We start from the raw sequence: 16,661 nt of genomic DNA, 5'->3' as shown, positions 1-16,661 counted from the left end.
GCGCTGGGAGAATGTGCAAACTCCACACAGACAGTTACTCAAGGTCAGAATCAAAGCTGGGCCCCTGGCGCTGTGAGGCAGCAGTGCTAACCACTGTGCCACCCTGTTTGAGATGTCCCAAACTGCTTTTGACATTAATTGCTGAGTGTGTAGCTTTGATCTGTCAGCCAATTAATGTACGGCATTGTCAACAGTACTCTCAAGTGTTACTTAGACAGCAATAACCTGTTTCCTGATGCCCACTTTGGGTTCTACAGTAGTCCCCCGTTATACCGCAATACCGCGGTTCGTGATATACGCGGGGGGGCTTATGGACCCCAACTGTCAGCTTCCCTCTCCGGTTCAAAGTGAGCCTGCGGCTGAAATTGACACTGCCGGCTGATTGGAGGGAGAGAACAGCCGGCAGTGTCAATATCAGCGGCCGGCTCACTTTGATCCGGAGAGGGAAGCTGCTCTCTCACTGAAACAATCAGCCGGCCGCTGAAATTGACACTGCCGGCTGCTCTCTCCCTCCAATCCAACTTGTAAGTTTTAATGTTTCTGATTGGAGGGAGGGAGCAGCCGGCAGTGTCAACTTCAGCTGCCGGCTGATTGTTTCAGTGAGAGAGCAGCTTCCCTCTCCGGATCAAAGTGAGCCTGCCGCTGAAATTGACACTGCCGGCTGATTGGAGGGAGAGAGCAGCTGGCAGTGTCAACTTCAGCGGCCGGCTGATTGTTTCAGTGAGAGAGCAGCTTCCCTCTCCGGATCAAAGTGAGCCGGCCGCTGAAATTGACACTGCCGGCTGCTCTCTCCCTCCAATCAGCCGGCAGTGTCAATTTCAGCGGCCGGCTCACTTTGATCCGGAGAGGGAAGCTGCTCTCTCACTGAAACAATCAGCCGGCCGCTGAAATTGACACTGCCGGCTGCTCTCTCCCTCCAATCCAACTTTTAAGTTGTTAAAAATGCAGCAGTGCTTGTTTTAATTAGATCCACGATGGGGGTTTTAAATTTATTTAAAAATCTATGCATGGCTTCCCATTGTGAGTCTACGGGGGTCTGACCTCTCCCCCCGCCCCCCTTGGACTCACAATGGGAAGCGCATGCATAGATTTTTAAATAAATTTAAAACCCCCATCGTGGATATCCGCGGCTCGGATGCAACGCGGGTGGCTGTCTTGGACCCCAACACCCGCGTTATAAAGGGGGACTACTGTATCAGGGCAACTTGGCTCCTTTCCATTGTCCAAATATGGACACTAAAAGCTGAATTAGGCAGGGAGGTGAGAGTGACTGTCAAGGCAGCATTTAATTAAGTGTGACACCAAGGACCCCGAGCAAAACGGAAGCGAATGGGAATAGGGGAAAAGTCTTCACTGTTTGGAGCCATCCTTGGCACAAAGAAAGATGGTTGTGGTTGTTGGATGCCAATCATCTCAGTCCCAGGATGTTAGTGTTGCAGTTCCTCATCAGTAGTTTCCTATACCCAAACATTTTCAGCTCCTTCATCAGTGATCTTCCGACATAACATCAGAAGCGGGGATGTCCGCTACTGATTGCACAGTGTTCAGTACCATTCATAACATCCCAATAGTGAAGCGGTCCTTGTCCATGTGCAGCAAGACCTGGACAGCATTCAGGCTTGGGCTGAGAAGTTGCAAGTAACATTTGTGCCCCACGTGCCAGGCAATAATCATCTCCCGCACGAGAGAATCTAGCCATTTCCTCTTGACCATCAATGGCATTACCATTGCTGAATCCCCCACTATCAATGTCCTGGGAGGTTACTATGGACCAGAAACTCCATTGGACTAGCTATATAAATACTGTGGCTACAAGAGCAGATAAGAAGTAGCCCATCCACTGACTCCTGTAAGCCTGTTTACCACCTGTAAGCCACAAGTCAATAGTTTAATGGAGTACTCTGCGCTCGCCTGGTTGAGTGCACTCCCAACAACACACAAGAAGTTAATTGAGGACAAAGTAGCCTGCTTGACTGGCACCCCATTTGCCACCCTAAATATTCACTCCCTACATCAGCGATTGTGTGCCATCTGCACAATGCATACAACAGCTTGCCAAAGCCCTTTCAATAGCACCTGTAACCTCTTGGACCTAGGACAAAGGCAGCAGATGCAGAGGAACACTACTATCTACAAGTTCCCTTGCGTGTAATGCCATCCTGACGTGAAACTATGTTACCAGTTCAAAAACCTGGAACATTCTTCCAGAACAGCATGGTAGGTGTACTTGTATCTATTGGACTGTAGCACTTCAAGATGGCAGCTCACCCTCACTTTCTTGAGGGATAGGGAATACATAGGCAGAACGGTAGCATTGTGGACAGCACAATTGCTTCACAGCTCCAGGGTCCCAGGTTCGAATTGGGCTTGGGTCACTGTGTGTGTGGCGTCTGCACATCCCGTGTGTGAGTGGGTTTCCTCCGGGTGCGCAGGTTAGGTGGATTGGCCATGATAAATTGTCCTTAGTGTCCAAAATTGCCCTTAGTGTTGGGTGGGATTATGGGGATAGGGTGGAGGTGTTGACCTTGGGTAGAGTGCTCTTTCCAAGAGCCGGTGCAGACACGATGGGCCGAATGGCCTCCTGCACTGTAAATTCTATGATAATCTATGATTCTGGCCTTACTAGTGACCTCGCACCTAATCAAAGATGATTTAAAAATGATTGCTGAAACGTAGTGAACCCAAGGAAAAAGATTAATGTTTTTTTCAGCTGCCTCTTGTAATTCATAGAATCTACAGTGCAGAAGGAGGCCATTCGGCCCATCGTATCTGCACCGGTCCTTGGAAAGAGGACCCTACCCAGGCCCATGTATCCACCCGATCACTGTAACCCAGTAACCCCACTTAACCTTTTTGGACACTAAGGGCAATTTAGCATGGCCAATTCACCTAACCCGCACATCTCATTGACATATGTTGGATGCATTAATAGTTTATAAGATGTTTGCATATTCATTATTATTTTTGAATAATATAATGATTCCAGGTGATGACCGTGCCTACATATTCTGATAGCTGTGTGGAGGAAGCCTTGGTCTAAGAATGATTCTGCCGTGATTCCAACAAAGGTAAATGTGACGATGATTTGTACAAATATCTTTGCGACTTATACATTTATAGCTGGAAAAATGAAGATTACCTTTGTCGTTTACCCATCTGATATAAAAACCATGTGGATATCTACTTGTTCTGTGTTTCCAGCAGGATAAAAATGTATTTATTTGTCCTAAAATTTCAAATGTTTTGATCAAATGAGTTGATATTCTGGAGTGTGTTATTTGCATTTATGTTACTGTCTAAAATTGTTATTCAATTCAATTCAATGTAAAAGTACCCACTCATCTGTGAAAGCGATCGTTGAATTTATTGAATCATATAGAATTTGCAGTGCACTCGGCCCATCGTATACCGGCCTCCTGAAGGAGCAACCTACCTAAGTCTACATCTCCCTCCCTATCCCCGTAACCCAGCAACCCCACCTAACCGTTGGACACTACAGGGCAATTTTAGCGTGACCGATCCACCTAACACGCACATCTTTGTACGTTGGGAGGAAACCGGAGCACTCAGAGGAAACCCACGCAGACACTGGGAAAACATGCAGACTCCATACATCCAGTGACCCAAGTCGGGAATCGAACCCGGGTCCCTGGCACTGTGAAGCAATAGTGCTAACTACTGTGCTACCGTGCCGCCCTTACATTCCAATTTGGGGTAATATACCATGGCCAATCCACCTACACTGCACATCTTTGGACGGTGGTAGGAAACCGGAGCACCCGGGAGAACTCGCGCAGACACTGGGAGAACGTGCAGACTCTGTACAGACAGTTAACTGAGGGCGAAATCAACCCTAGGAAAAATATTTTTAACATTTTCAGCTGCCTTCGACATTGTAAACAGTTACAGATAACAACAGAAAAACCAAAAAAGGCAAAAATGTGCAAACATCAACGTAAAATCCATACTTCAATCGAACCCTACAGCACAAGCCCGCTCCTCTCCCATCGACACTGCCCGCCGATGCATCAATAGTTTATAAGATGCTTGCATATTGATTATTATTTTTGAATAATATAATGATTCCAGGTGATGACCGTGCCTACATATTCTGATAGCTGTGTGAAGGAAGCCTTGGTTTTGGAATGATTCTGCCGTGATTGCGACAAAGGTAAATGTGATTCATGATTTGTTCAAATATCTTTGCGGCTTTATTCATTTAGAACTGGAACAATGAAGATTACCTTTGCCGTTTACCCATCTGATATAAAAATCATGTGGATACCTACTTGTTCTGAGTTTCCAGCAGAATAAAAATGTATTTATTCGTACTAAAATTTCAAATGTTTTGGTCAAATGAGTTGATAATCTGGAGCATGTTATTTTCAAATTAATATGTTATGAGCATTTAGGTTACTGTCTAAAATGAATATTGAATTCAATGTGAAAGTACCCACTCATCTGTAAAGGCAATCATTGAATTTATTGTATCATATAGAGTTTACAGTGCAGAAGGTGGCCATTCGGCCCATCGAGACTACACCTGCCTCTGAAAGAGCACTCTATGTCTGTCCACACCTCCACCCGATCCCTGTAACTTAGCAACCCCACCTAACCGTTGGTCACTACAGGGCAATTTTGGCGTGACCAATCCACCTCACATGCACATCTTTGGATGGCGGAAGGAAACCGGAGCACCCGGGGGTAACCCACACAGGCGCTGGGAGAATGTGCAAACTCCACACAGACAGTTAACTGAGGGCGGTATCGACCCTAGGAAAAAGATTTTTAAAATTTTCAGCTGCCTGTTGTAATTGACATATGTTGGATGCATTAATAGTTTATAAGATGTTTGCATATTCATTATTATTTTGAAACAATTTAATGATTCCAGGTGGTGACCGTGCCTACATATTCTGATAGCTGTGTGAAGGAAGGCTCGGTCTTAGAATGATTCTTCAGTGATTATGACAAAGGTAAATGTGATTCATGATTTGTTCAGATATCTTTGCGACTTTATTCATTTAGAACTGGAACAATGAAGATTACCTTTGCCGTTTACCCATCTGATATAAAAACCATGTGGATATCTACTTGTTCTGAGTTTCCAGCAGAATAAAAATGTATTTATTTGTACTTAAATTTCAAATGTTTTGGTCAAATGAGTTGATATTCTGGAGTGTGTTATTTGCATTTATGTTACTGTCTAAAATTGTTATTCAATTCAATGTAAAAGTACACACTCATCTGTGAAAGCGATCGTTGAATTTATTGAATCATATAGAATTTGCAGTGCACTCGGCCCATCGTATACCGGCCTCCTGAAGGAGCAACCTACCTAAGTCCACATCTCCCTCCCTATCCCCGTAACCCAGCAACCCCACCTAATCGTTGGACACTACAGGGCAATTTTAGCGTGACCGATCCACCTAACACGCACATCTTTGTACGGTGGGAGGAAACCGGAGCATTCAGAGGAAACCCACGCAGACACTGGGAAAACATGCAGACTCCGTACATCCAGTGACCCAAGTCGGGAATTGAACCCGGGTCCCTGGCACAGTGAAGCAATAGTGCTAACCACTGTGCTACCGTGCCGCCCTTACATTCCTATTTGGGGTAATATACCATGGCCAATCCACCTACACGGCACATCTTTGGACGGTGGTAGGAAACCGGAGCACCCGGGAGAAACTCGCGCAGACACTGGAAGAACGTGCAGACTCTGTACAGACAGTTAACTGAGGGCGGAATCAACCCTAGGAAAAATATTTTTTAAATTTTCAGCTGCCTTCGGCATTGTAAACAGTTACAGAAAACAACAGAAAAAACAAAAAATGCAAAAATGTGCAAACATCAACGTAAAATCAATACTTAATCGAACCCTACAGCACAAGCCCGCTCCTCTCCCATCGACACTGCCCGCGGATGCATTAATAGTTTATAAGATGTTTGCATATTGATTATTATTTTTGAATAATATAATGATTTCAGGTGATGACCGTGCCTACATATTCTGATAGCTGTGTGAAGGAAGCCTTGGTCTCAGAATGATTCTGCCGTGATTGCGACAAAGGTAAATGTGATTCATGATTTGTTCAAATATCTTTGCGACTTTATTCATTTAGAACTGGAACAATGAAGATTACCTTTGCCGTTTACCCATCTGATATAAATATCATGTGGATATCTACTTGTTCTGAGTTTCCAGCAGAATAAAAATGTATTTGTACTAAAATTTCAAATGTTTTCATCAAATGAGTTGATATTCTGGAGCGTGTTATTTGGAAATTAATATGTTATTAGCATTTATGTTACTGTCTAAAATTGTTATTCATTTCAATGTAAAAGTACCCACTCATCTGTGAAAGCGATCGTTGAATTTATTGAATCATATAGAATTTACAATGCACTCGGCCCATCATATACCGGCCTCCTGAAGGAGCAACCTACCTAAGTCCACCTCTCCCCCCTTTCCCCGTAACCCAGCTACCCCACCTAACCTTTGGACACGACAGGGCAATTTTAGAGTGACCAATGCACCTAACCCGCACATCTTTGTACGGTGGGAGGAAACCGGAGCACTCGGAGGAAACCCGCACAGACACTGGGAGAATGTGCAGACTCCGTACAGACAGTGACCTAAGTCAGGAATCGAACCCGGGTCCCTGGCACTGTGAAGCAATAGTGCTAACTACTGTGCTACCGTGCCGCCCTTACATTCCAATTTGGGGTAATATACCATGGCCAATCCACCTACACTGCACATCTTTGGACGGTGGTAGGAAACCGGAGCACCCGGGAGAACTCGCGCAGACACTGGGAGAACGTGCAGACTCTGTACAGACAGTTAACTGAGGGCGAAATCAACCCTAGGAAAAATATTTTTAACATTTTCAGCTGCCTTCGACATTGTAAACAGTTACAGATAACAACAGAAAAACCAAAAAAGGCAAAAATGTGCAAACATCAACGTAAAATCCATACTTCAATCGAACCCTACAGCACAAGCCCGCTCCTCTCCCATCGACACTGCCCGCCGATGCATCAATAGTTTATAAGATGCTTGCATATTGATTATTATTTTTGAATAATATAATGATTCCAGGTGATGACCGTGCCTACATATTCTGATAGCTGTGTGAAGGAAGCCTTGGTTTTGGAATGATTCTGCCGTGATTGCGACAAAGGTAAATGTGATTCATGATTTGTTCAAATATCTTTGCGGCTTTATTCATTTAGAACTGGAACAATGAAGATTACCTTTGCCGTTTACCCATCTGATATAAAAATCATGTGGCTACCTACTTGTTCTGAGTTTCCAGCAGAATAAAAATGTATTTATTCGTACTAAAATTTCAAATGTTTTGGTCAAATGAGTTGATAATCTGGAGCATGTTATTTTCAAATTAATATGTTATGAGCATTTAGGTTACTGTCTAAAATGAATATTGAATTCAATGTGAAAGTACCCACTCATCTGTAAAGGCAATCATTGAATTTATTGTATCATATAGAGTTTACAGTGCAGAAGGTGGCCATTCGGCCCATCGAGACTACACCTGCCTCTGAAAGAGCACTCTATGTCTGTCCACACCTCCACCCGATCCCTGTAACTTAGCAACCCCACCTAACCGTTGGTCACTACAGGGCAATTTTGGCGTGACCAATCCACCTCACATGCACATCTTTGGATGGCGGAAGGAAACCGGAGCACCCGGGGGTAACCCACACAGGCGCTGGGAGAATGTGCAAACTCCACACAGACAGTTAACTGAGGGCGGTATCGACCCTAGGAAAAAGATTTTTAAAATTTTCAGCTGCCTGTTGTAATTGACATATGTTGGATGCATTAATAGTTTATAAGATGTTTGCATATTCATTATTATTTTGAAACAATTTAATGATTCCAGGTGGTGACCGTGCCTACATATTCTGATAGCTGTGTGAAGGAAGGCTCGGTCTTAGAATGATTCTTCAGTGATTATGACAAAGGTAAATGTGATTCATGATTTGTTCAGATATCTTTGCGACTTTATTCATTTAGAACTGGAACAATGAAGATTACCTTTGCCGTTTACCCATCTGATATAAAAACCATGTGGATATCTACTTGTTCTGAGTTTCCAGCAGAATAAAAATGTATTTATTTGTACTTAAATTTCAAATGTTTTGGTCAAATGAGTTGATATTCTGGAGTGTGTTATTTGCATTTATGTTACTGTCTAAAATTGTTATTCAATTCAATGTAAAAGTACACACTCATCTGTGAAAGCGATCGTTGAATTTATTGAATCATATAGAATTTGCAGTGCACTCGGCCCATCGTATACCGGCCTCCTGAAGGAGCAACCTACCTAAGTCCACATCTCCCTCCCTATCCCCGTAACCCAGCAACCCCACCTAATCGTTGGACACTACAGGGCAATTTTAGCGTGACCGATCCACCTAACACGCACATCTTTGTACGGTGGGAGGAAACCGGAGCATTCAGAGGAAACCCACGCAGACACTGGGAAAACATGCAGACTCCGTACATCCAGTGACCCAAGTCGGGAATTGAACCCGGGTCCCTGGCACAGTGAAGCAATAGTGCTAACCACTGTGCTACCGTGCCGCCCTTACATTCCTATTTGGGGTAATATACCATGGCCAATCCACCTACACGGCACATCTTTGGACGGTGGTAGGAAACCGGAGCACCCGGGAGAAACTCGCGCAGACACTGGAAGAACGTGCAGACTCTGTACAGACAGTTAACTGAGGGCGGAATCAACCCTAGGAAAAATATTTTTTAAATTTTCAGCTGCCTTCGGCATTGTAAACAGTTACAGAAAACAACAGAAAAAACAAAAAATGCAAAAATGTGCAAACATCAACGTAAAATCAATACTTAATCGAACCCTACAGCACAAGCCCGCTCCTCTCCCATCGACACTGCCCGCGGATGCATTAATAGTTTATAAGATGTTTGCATATTGATTATTATTTTTGAATAATATAATGATTTCAGGTGATGACCGTGCCTACATATTCTGATAGCTGTGTGAAGGAAGCCTTGGTCTCAGAATGATTCTGCCGTGATTGCGACAAAGGTAAATGTGATTCATGATTTGTTCAAATATCTTTGCGACTTTATTCATTTAGAACTGGAACAATGAAGATTACCTTTGCCGTTTACCCATCTGATATAAATATCATGTGGATATCTACTTGTTCTGAGTTTCCAGCAGAATAAAAATGTATTTGTACTAAAATTTCAAATGTTTTCATCAAATGAGTTGATATTCTGGAGCGTGTTATTTGGAAATTAATATGTTATTAGCATTTATGTTACTGTCTAAAATTGTTATTCATTTCAATGTAAAAGTACCCACTCATCTGTGAAAGCGATCGTTGAATTTATTGAATCATATAGAATTTACAATGCACTCGGCCCATCATATACCGGCCTCCTGAAGGAGCAACCTACCTAAGTCCACCTCTCCCCCCTTTCCCCGTAACCCAGCTACCCCACCTAACCTTTGGACACGACAGGGCAATTTTAGAGTGACCAATGCACCTAACCCGCACATCTTTGTACGGTGGGAGGAAACCGGAGCACTCGGAGGAAACCCGCACAGACACTGGGAGAATGTGCAGACTCCGTACAGACAGTGACCTAAGTCAGGAATCGAACCCGGGTCCCTGGCACTGTGAAGCAATAGTGCCAACCACTGTGCTACCGTGCCGTCCTTCCATTCCAATTTGGGGTAATATAGCGTGGCCAATCCACCTACATTCCACATCTCTGGACGGTGGTAGGAAACAGGAGCACCCGGGGCAAACTCATGCAGACAGTGGGAGAACGTGCAGACTTCATACAGACAGTTAACTGAGGGCGGAATCAACCCTAGGAAAAAGATTTTTAAAAGTTCCAGCTGCCTGTTGGAATTGACATATGTTGGATGAATTAATAGTTTATAAGGTGTTTGCATATTGATTATTATTTTTGAATAATATGATTTCAGGTGATGGCCGTGCCTACATATTGTGATAGCTGTGTGAAGGAAGCCTTGGTCTCAGAATGATTCTGCCGTGATTACGACAAAGGTAAATGTGATTCATGATTTGTTCAAATATCTTTGCGGCTTTATTCATTTAGAACTGGAACAATGAAGATTACCGTTGCCGTTTACCCATCTGATATAAAAATCATGTGGATATCTACTTGTTCTGAGTTTCCAGCAGAATAAAAATGTATTTATTTGTACTAAAATTTCAAATGTTTTGGTCAAATGAGTTGATATTCTGCAGCATTTTATTTTCAAATTAATATGTTATGAGCATTTAGGTTACTGTCTAAAATGAATATTGAATTCAATGTGAAAGTACCCACTCATCTGTAAAAGCAATCATTGAATTTATTGTATGATATAGAGTTTACAGTGCAGAAGGTGGTCGTTCGGCCCATCGAGACTACACCTGCCTCTGAAGGAGCACCCTACGTCTGTCCACACCTCCACCCGATCCCCGTAACCTAGCAACCCCACCTAACCGTTGGTCACTACAGGGCAATTTTGGCGTGACCAATCCACCTAACCCGCACATCTTTGGATGGCGGATGGAAACAGGAGCACCCGGGGGAAACCCACACAGGCGCTGGGAGAATGTGCAAACTCCACACAGACAGTTACTCAAGGTCAGAATCAAAGCTGGGCCCCTGGCGCTGTGAGGCAGCAGTGCTAACCACTGTGCCACCCTGTTTGAGATGTCCCAAACTGCTTTTGACATTAATTGCTGAGTGTGTAGCTTTGATCTGTCAGCCAATTAATGTACGGCATTGTCAACAGTACTCTCAAGTGTTACTTAGACAGCAATAACCTGTTTCCTGATGCCCACTTTGGGTTCTACAGTAGTCCCCCCGTTATACCGCAATACCGCGGTTCGTGATATACGCGGGGGGGCTTATGGACCCCAACTGTCAGCTTCCCTCTCCGGTTCAAAGTGAGCCTGCGGCTGAAATTGACACTGCCGGCTGATTGGAGGGAGAGAACAGCCGGCAGTGTCAATATCAGCGGCCGGCTCACTTTGATCCGGAGAGGGAAGCTGCTCTCTCACTGAAACAATCAGCCGGCCGCTGAAATTGACACTGCCGGCTGCTCTCTCCCTCCAATCCAACTTGTAAGTTTTAATGTTTCTGATTGGAGGGAGGGAGCAGCCGGCAGTGTCAACTTCAGCTGCCGGCTGATTGTTTCAGTGAGAGAGCAGCTTCCCTCTCCGGATCAAAGTGAGCCTGCCGCTGAAATTGACACTGCCGGCTGATTGGAGGGAGAGAGCAGCTGGCAGTGTCAACTTCAGCGGCCGGCTGATTGTTTCAGTGAGAGAGCAGCTTCCCTCTCCGGATCAAAGTGAGCCGGCCGCTGAAATTGACACTGCCGGCTGCTCTCTCCCTCCAATCAGCCGGCAGTGTCAATTTCAGCGGCCGGCTCACTTTGATCCGGAGAGGGAAGCTGCTCTCTCACTGAAACAATCAGCCGGCCGCTGAAATTGACACTGCCGGCTGCTCTCTCCCTCCAATCCAACTTTTAAGTTGTTAAAAATGCAGCAGTGCTTGTTTTAATTAGATCCACGATGGGGGTTTTAAATTTATTTAAAAATCTATGCATGGCTTCCCATTGTGAGTCTACGGGGGTCTGACCTCTCCCCCCGCCCCCCTTGGACTCACAATGGGAAGCGCATGCATAGATTTTTAAATAAATTTAAAACCCCCATCGTGGATATCCGCGGCTCGGATGCAACGCGGGTGGCTGTCTTGGACCCCAACACCCGCGTTATAAAGGGGGACTACTGTATCAGGGCAACTTGGCTCCTTTCCATTGTCCAAATATGGACACTAAAAGCTGAATTAGGCAGGGAGGTGAGAGTGACTGTCAAGGCAGCATTTAATTAAGTGTGACACCAAGGACCCCGAGCAAAACGGAAGCGAATGGGAATAGGGGAAAAGTCTTCACTGTTTGGAGCCATCCTTGGCACAAAGAAAGATGGTTGTGGTTGTTGGATGCCAATCATCTCAGTCCCAGGATGTTAGTGTTGCAGTTCCTCATCAGTAGTTTCCTATACCCAAACATTTTCAGCTCCTTCATCAGTGATCTTCCGACATAACATCAGAAGCGGGGATGTCCGCTACTGATTGCACAGTGTTCAGTACCATTCATAACATCCCAATAGTGAAGCGGTCCTTGTCCATGTGCAGCAAGACCTGGACAGCATTCAGGCTTGGGCTGAGAAGTTGCAAGTAACATTTGTGCCCCACGTGCCAGGCAATAATCATCTCCCGCACGAGAGAATCTAGCCATTTCCTCTTGACCATCAATGGCATTACCATTGCTGAATCCCCCCACTATCAATGTCCTGGGAGGTTACTATGGACCAGAAACTCCATTGGACTAGCTATATAAATACTGTGGCTACAAGAGCAGATAAGAAGTAGCCCATCCACTGACTCCTGTAAGCCTGTTTACCACCTGTAAGCCACAAGTCAATAGTTTAATGGAGTACTCTGCGCTCGCCTGGTTGAGTGCACTCCCAACAACACACAAGAAGTTAATTGAGGACAAAGTAGCCTGCTTGACTGGCACCCCATTTGCCACCCTAAATATTCACTCCCTACATCAGCGATTGTGTGCCATCTGCACAATGCATACAACAGCTTGCCAAAGCCCTTTCAATAGCACCTGTAACCTCTTGGACCTAGGACAAAGGCAGCAGATGCAGAGGAACACTACTATCTACAAGTTCCCTTGCGTGTAATGCCATCCTGACGTGAAACTATGTTACCAGTTCAAAAACCTGGAACATTCTTCCAGAACAGCATGGTAGGTGTACTTGTATCTATTGGACTGTAGCACTTCAAGATGGCAGCTCACCCTCACTTTCTTGAGGGATAGGGAATACATAGGCAGAACGGTAGCATTGTGGACAGCACAATTGCTTCACAGCTCCAGGGTCCCAGGTTCGAATTGGGCTTGGGTCACTGTGTGTGTGGCGTCTGCACATCCCGTGTGTGAGTGGGTTTCCTCCGGGTGCGCAGGTTAGGTGGATTGGCCATGATAAATTGTCCTTAGTGTCCAAAATTGCCCTTAGTGTTGGGTGGGATTATGGGGATAGGGTGGAGGTGTTGACCTTGGGTAGAGTGCTCTTTCCAAGAGCCGGTGCAGACACGATGGGCCGAATGGCCTCCTGCACTGTAAATTCTATGATAATCTATGATTCTGGCCTTACTAGTGACCTCGCACCTAATCAAAGATGATTTAAAAATGATTGCTGAAACGTAGTGAACCCAAGGAAAAAGATTAATGTTTTTTTCAGCTGCCTCTTGTAATTCATAGAATCTACAGTGCAGAAGGAGGCCATTCGGCCCATCGTATCTGCACCGGTCCTTGGAAAGAGGACCCTACCCAGGCCCATGTATCCACCCGATCACTGTAACCCAGTAACCCCACTTAACCTTTTTGGACACTAAGGGCAATTTAGCATGGCCAATTCACCTAACCCGCACATCTCATTGACATATGTTGGATGCATTAATAGTTTATAAGATGTTTGCATATTCATTATTATTTTTGAATAATATAATGATTCCAGGTGATGACCGTGCCTACATATTCTGATAGCTGTGTGGAGGAAGCCTTGGTCTAAGAATGATTCTGCCGTGATTCCAACAAAGGTAAATGTGACGATGATTTGTACAAATATCTTTGCGACTTATACATTTATAGCTGGAAAAATGAAGATTACCTTTGTCGTTTACCCATCTGATATAAAAACCATGTGGATATCTACTTGTTCTGTGTTTCCAGCAGGATAAAAATGTATTTATTTGTCCTAAAATTTCAAATGTTTTGATCAAATGAGTTGATATTCTGGAGTGTGTTATTTGCATTTATGTTACTGTCTAAAATTGTTATTCAATTCAATTCAATGTAAAAGTACCCACTCATCTGTGAAAGCGATCGTTGAATTTATTGAATCATATAGAATTTGCAGTGCACTCGGCCCATCGTATACCGGCCTCCTGAAGGAGCAACCTACCTAAGTCTACATCTCCCTCCCTATCCCCGTAACCCAGCAACCCCACCTAACCGTTGGACACTACAGGGCAATTTTAGCGTGACCGATCCACCTAACACGCACATCTTTGTACGTTGGGAGGAAACCGGAGCACTCAGAGGAAACCCACGCAGACACTGGGAAAACATGCAGACTCCATACATCCAGTGACCCAAGTCGGGAATCGAACCCGGGTCCCTGGCACTGTGAAGCAATAGTGCTAACTACTGTGCTACCGTGCCGCCCTTACATTCCAATTTGGGGTAATATACCATGGCCAATCCACCTACACTGCACATCTTTGGACGGTGGTAGGAAACCGGAGCACCCGGGAGAACTCGCGCAGACACTGGGAGAACGTGCAGACTCTGTACAGACAGTTAACTGAGGGCGAAATCAACCCTAGGAAAAATATTTTTAACATTTTCAGCTGCCTTCGACATTGTAAACAGTTACAGATAACAACAGAAAAACCAAAAAAGGCAAAAATGTGCAAACATCAACGTAAAATCCATACTTCAATCGAACCCTACAGCACAAGCCCGCTCCTCTCCCATCGACACTGCCCGCCGATGCATCAATAGTTTATAAGATGCTTGCATATTGATTATTATTTTTGAATAATATAATGATTCCAGGTGATGACCGTGCCTACATATTCTGATAGCTGTGTGAAGGAAGCCTTGGTTTTGGAATGATTCTGCCGTGATTGCGACAAAGGTAAATGTGATTCATGATTTGTTCAAATATCTTTGCGGCTTTATTCATTTAGAACTGGAACAATGAAGATTACCTTTGCCGTTTACCCATCTGATATAAAAATCATGTGGATACCTACTTGTTCTGAGTTTCCAGCAGAATAAAAATGTATTTATTCGTACTAAAATTTCAAATGTTTTGGTCAAATGAGTTGATAATCTGGAGCATGTTATTTTCAAATTAATATGTTATGAGCATTTAGGTTACTGTCTAAAATGAATATTGAATTCAATGTGAAAGTACCCACTCATCTGTAAAGGCAATCATTGAATTTATTGTATCATATAGAGTTTACAGTGCAGAAGGTGGCCATTCGGCCCATCGAGACTACACCTGCCTCTGAAAGAGCACTCTATGTCTGTCCACACCTCCACCCGATCCCTGTAACTTAGCAACCCCACCTAACCGTTGGTCACTACAGGGCAATTTTGGCGTGACCAATCCACCTCACATGCACATCTTTGGATGGCGGAAGGAAACCGGAGCACCCGGGGGTAACCCACACAGGCGCTGGGAGAATGTGCAAACTCCACACAGACAGTTAACTGAGGGCGGTATCGACCCTAGGAAAAAGATTTTTAAAATTTTCAGCTGCCTGTTGTAATTGACATATGTTGGATGCATTAATAGTTTATAAGATGTTTGCATATTCATTATTATTTTGAAACAATTTAATGATTCCAGGTGGTGACCGTGCCTACATATTCTGATAGCTGTGTGAAGGAAGGCTCGGTCTTAGAATGATTCTTCAGTGATTATGACAAAGGTAAATGTGATTAAGGATTTGTTCAAATATCTTTGCGACTTTATACATTTAGAACTGGAACTATGAAGAACAATGAGCTGCGCTCCGAAAGCTCGTGTTTCAAACAAACCTGTTGGACTTTAACCTGGTGTTGTAAGACTTCTTACTGTGCTCTCCTGAACAAGCATGGTTCTGTAGACACTGGTCAATCTCCAGTGCACAGGAGCTCATTGGTAAGCTCAATAGTGAATGCTGGCACCAAAGAGAAAATGCTGGAAAATCTCAGCAGGTTTGGCAGCATTTGTAGGGAGAGAAAAGAACTAACGTTTTGAGTCCAGATGACCCTTTGCCAAATTTTCTCTTTGGTTTCAGATTCCAGCATCCGTAGTAGTTTGCTTTTATCCAGTGAATGCTGGCATTTCAGTTCACTGGACGATACCACAGCCAATCCATGGTACAAATGCACTTCTAGTTGTGTGACTATCGAGTAATCAAGAGTGGGAGCCTTGGGCATTTTCACCTTTCCTTTAAAGTATGCCCAATCGTTAATCCATCACTTTCATAGTTGAAATCAACTAACAGCATGCAGTGAAATCAAACATGGGGCCTTCCTATTCTGTATAACTCCGAGATGGAGATCCTGTAATTCTTGTAGCTAGAATTATGGTATGATATATCGTTTTGGGGGTTGACATTTTGGCTAGGCCCTTTTGTGCTGCATTAATATCCTCACCTGAAGTGGCAGCTAGAATACAATGTGCCTACCATTAATAAGTATAACCATGCAAGTTGACACTGGTTTAGCCTGGAATTAAGTGACCCATTCTAAATCCCAATCACGAGTGTCTACCTCCAATTGCACTTTTGACAACATCTGATGACAGAAAAGGAAATAGTCTCACAAAGTGAAAGTCTATTGGTTAAATATATCCAAAATTAGTTTTTATTGTAAATTTATCTTTGCTGCATTTTAGGATTTTTTTTCAAAGACTGCTCTTTGAAGGACTCGAGGCTTTATTTTGGGAAACTCCATGTATACTTAGCAATTTCTGAGGGCTATCAACTA

At 44.0% G+C, this 16,661-nt stretch overlaps 1 long non-coding RNA gene across 21 annotated transcripts in view; it reads left to right on the top strand.

Annotated features, from left to right (window-relative positions):
• The window catches only part of LOC119972591, a 57,896-nt gene that overhangs the window by 27,713 nt on the left and 13,522 nt on the right, over nucleotides 1–16,661 (top strand). For 6 of the 21 annotated variants that reach the window (XR_005462108.1, XR_005462107.1, XR_005462103.1 and 3 more), the window contains 11 exons: nucleotides 2,987–3,068; nucleotides 4,090–4,171; nucleotides 4,895–4,976; nucleotides 5,995–6,076; nucleotides 7,109–7,190; nucleotides 7,914–7,995; nucleotides 9,014–9,095; nucleotides 10,011–10,092; nucleotides 13,627–13,708; nucleotides 14,730–14,811; nucleotides 15,535–15,616. This is a non-coding gene — a long non-coding RNA (uncharacterized LOC119972591). The remainder of the gene's footprint in view (nucleotides 1–2,986; nucleotides 3,069–4,089; nucleotides 4,172–4,894; nucleotides 4,977–5,994; nucleotides 6,077–7,108; nucleotides 7,191–7,913; nucleotides 7,996–9,013; nucleotides 9,096–10,010; nucleotides 10,093–13,626; nucleotides 13,709–14,729; nucleotides 14,812–15,534; nucleotides 15,617–16,661) is intronic. The other 15 variants (XR_005462106.1, XR_005462102.1, XR_005462097.1 and 12 more) reach the window with 13 other exon arrangements.

This window comes from Scyliorhinus canicula, chromosome 10, assembly GCF_902713615.1.
Source record: "Scyliorhinus canicula chromosome 10, sScyCan1.1, whole genome shotgun sequence".
Taxonomy (NCBI): domain Eukaryota; kingdom Metazoa; phylum Chordata; class Chondrichthyes; order Carcharhiniformes; family Scyliorhinidae; genus Scyliorhinus; species Scyliorhinus canicula.
The sequence above is the reverse complement of the archived record's forward strand: the minus strand, read 5'-3'. Positions and strand labels throughout refer to the sequence as shown.